The 3,843-nt window shown below is 33.0% G+C and overlaps 1 pseudogene; it reads right to left on the bottom strand.

The window, feature by feature from the left end:
- Window positions 1–602: 602 nt before the first annotated feature.
- Window positions 603–722, bottom strand: LOC112485608 (annotated as a pseudogene).
- Between the last annotated feature and the right edge of the window lie 3,121 nt (window positions 723–3,843).

Raw genomic sequence — 3,843 nt, forward strand, 5'->3', positions numbered from 1 at the left:
AAACTTTTCTTAATCCTTCTAGATAGGAAAAAAAAAGTCTTCTCTCATCTGAACTTGTATAATACTTTATATTTTATCTTATTTTGCATAGTTATTTAGAGATGTTTACACTCACTTGCAAGAATATACAGTGTTAAAGTATAGGGGCTGTGTTTAAATTTTCTGTCATCTGAAGGGCTACTAGTAAGTACTTAATAAATACTCATTGATGGAATAAGAACAAAGAAATGGATAGCTACATAAATAGCTTACCTTACTGATAAGATGCCAAAAAATATCCAATAGAGATGTTAATGGGATATTAATATCATAGTTTACTACACAGGAATCTTTTAGATTCTTAGAAGTAACAATTCCAGATTCAGTAATTTGCAATATTGATAATTTCCAAATCAGAGCTATTGACTGAAACTTCACCAACACAATTATTTGTTTATTTTCAGTTAGTAGATACTCCTTGTTTTTTTTTTTGTTTTGTTTTGTTTTGTTTTGTTTTGTTTTAAGGTGAGGTAACCCTTGATTGACTTCACAGATGGCAAGGACCTTGTCAGCTTACAATTCCTTATTTTATTTATTTATTTGTTTGTTTGTCTGTTTGTTTATGTCTATAGCACCTGGTCTTCCTAGGTAGTCTCCCTCTCCAAGTACTAACCAGGCTCGACCCTGCTTAGCATCCAAGATCAGATGGGATCAGGTTTATTCAGGGTGGTATGGCCGTAGACTAGATAGTCCTTTTTTATTTTTTCACAGTAAGTACACTCTTACCAGCTGTTATGTCTGATTTCTGCCAAAAATTATATCTTTCGCCAGTCCCCTGCTCCTCAGCTGTGCCAATGTTTTCTCTTCATTAAAAATTCACAAAGCCAAATCAGACAATCCACCCCAAAGGCAGCTCAAACCAAACGGGAGGAAAGAGACAGAATTCATTCTTGCTTACTCACACTGCTGGGAGATTGTGCTTCTGCCTTCCACGCAAACTGTTCTCAATGGAGAAGCTCTGCTGGGAGTCTTGTTTGGAGGTCATGGTGGCAATCAAACCATGTGGCTGTGAGGGCATGTGCTGCTGTTACAAGGTTGTTGCAAATAAATAAACCATATAATAAATAAATGAATTGGTTGCAGCTTATGGAGATCATGAAACTGAAGTAGTATTTGTGCCACCTAACCCATGTAAATTAGGTCTGTGGTTCTGGTTTATCTCCAAGGAATAAGAAAGTTTTGAGAACCAGATGGGGCTCTAAACAAAGAAACGGTCCATGAATGCTGGGTTATTGGCCTTAACAGGGGTCTGCTGTGACACAAAAAGACCTGGGATAAGAAGTTAAAGCAATCCAGATAGTTTGAGAAGTGAGGATGATATGATATTATTAGAGCTCCAGGCAAACTCACCAAATTCTGTGGTTCTGCATCCTTTCCACCCATTCCTCAGACATCTGGTTATAAAGGAGGCCTTTTCACACTCAGGGCTCTGATCTAGCTGCTATTCAAGAAAAATATTATCAATTCAAGGTGTATTTCGATTTTAAAACACCTCGACTCAAAGGATACATTTCCTTAACTATATACATTTCTTTACCCATATAACTCACCCTATGATTTTTGGCAGTGTTCAGAAATTACCAGTCCCTTCAAGATTCAAACTCTGCAGGTGCTCAAAAGTTCTGAATTTACTCCTCTATTTAACCACAACAGATCTGACCTTCTTCACTAAAAATATGAGAATAAATCAGAGATTTCCCTTCCTACAAAATACTTTGACCATAGAAAATTAGCACATATTAGCAAAGACTGTTCATGTGGTTAAATGGCAAAGAGATAAGAAATTCTCATTTTATGATATTAGGGGGGGAAAAAAAAAAACCCTGAATGAAGCCAAGAAAATAATGAAATCTTTTGTTATAACAGCTATCTAAACATTTGTAATATACTTCAGATCAGAAATGTCTCTTGGGAACATTCACTAGAATAAGGTACATGCGCAATGTTCTCAGAGACAGTTAAGAGCCACCCAAAGGATATTCAGACTGTTAAGTATCGAGACCATTTTATCTGTCTAATCAACAGGCCCCGAAAGTGCCAGATTAACTGGTAGCATGATGATAGAAATGGGAAATAAGAAACATTTATGTCTTGGGTCTATCTGGACCATTAGGTCCCCAGCACATGTTCAGGACAGCTGAGCTGTCATTTTAGGATACTGCCTTCCCATCCTTACCCTCTTATAAGGAGTCTGGGGAGAGCAAAACTTACCAGAGTAAAAAATGAGAAAATAAAAGTTGTATGTTTCAAACGAATATATATTCAGAAGTAAATACAGGAGAGGAGAGAGGGAAAGGATAAGAAAACAGATATATCTTGAATATGACATATTCTAGCATGGGTTACAGCTAATGCTATCTGATGGATGCATTTCCTAAGAGAGAATAACTACTCTTTCAAGGACATATAGAGTATGACAAGTTTTAAAGCACATACAAATATGCTAAGACCAATGGGTATTCAACAGTTTGATTTAAAATATTGAAGACAGAGAAGTAAGATGGCTAAAAGGTTTTCATCCATTTGTATAACTAACATTTTTATAATATTAAAAACATATCTGCAGATGATAATTTCTGAAGTGAGTAACTTGCAAACCTTATTGGCATGTTTCTACGGTTAAAAGTCTATACATTATTAAAGAATAATATTTACTGTATAAGTAATACATAAAATACATAAAATTCTTCATAATACAACTACATTTGTACAAAATTATGATTTATCTTATCTTCAGGGGACTTGCTTTTTACCTGTGACTGTTCCTATTACAACATATACATACATATATATAGATACACATATATGCGTATTTATATAATATATGTGAACAGAATTATTTAAATCACTTCCTTGAATAATGTAAATTGTCATATTAGAGTAAATAATTTTAATTAAATTACTTACATACAACATATGTTTAAAAAATATGAAGTAATATGTTAATGTCACCTATGATAAGTTATAGCTTCTATAACCAATCATAACCATTTATTTATGCCGTCCTGACAAAATAGAACAATCTAAATATTCCTTGATAATCATTCAAAAGCAAATTCCCCAATTGTTGTTTTCAGAGATCTCATAAGGCTTTTCTACAAATGACCAAATATATTAGTAAGATTGAGAAGCTACATTTAAATGTTTCCCTCCACAGAGATTGATTCACATTTATGAATATGAAGAGTTAATATTTTGATTCATTATTTTGTAATGAAGCAAAATTAAACATTTTGTAATGAAGAAAAATAAAAAAATTATGAACAGAATCTATATTAAAGCATTATAGTCATCTCACTGTTAATATAATAAAAATTTTAATTGAATTGAGCTAAATTTTCTTATTAATTAAAAAGACTTTAAGAATTTTTTAAACCAATGTGAAAAAGAAAAGGGAGATTTGGAGTCACCGTCCACCTCAAATAAAAATGAATTGTATAAACATAGGGTCTGGAGTGCAGGGGAAATATAGGAAAGATATCTCTGACTTTTCTCAGCTTGCCAGGTCTGCATGTCTTCTATCATCAGCCGTATGCACGTAACACCTTACAAATCATAATAAGATAACAAACTAAATGTCATTTATGATTCATAATTATGTTTTTATTTTTGTCTGATATTCTTTTTCATTTATATAAAAATATAGGCATATAGAGTACAAATATATATTCTATGTATATATTATATGTGGGGAAAAGCTAGTTGTATCAGTCACCAAACTAATATTAATGAACGTTACCAAAAATTGAGGAAAATGTGTGTGTGTGTGTGTGTGTGTGTGTGTGTGTGTGGGTGTGTGTGTGT

This window comes from Pteropus alecto, unplaced genomic scaffold, assembly GCF_000325575.1.
Source record: "Pteropus alecto unplaced genomic scaffold, ASM32557v1 scaffold5, whole genome shotgun sequence".
In the NCBI taxonomy this organism is placed as follows: Eukaryota; Metazoa; Chordata; class Mammalia; order Chiroptera; family Pteropodidae; genus Pteropus; species Pteropus alecto.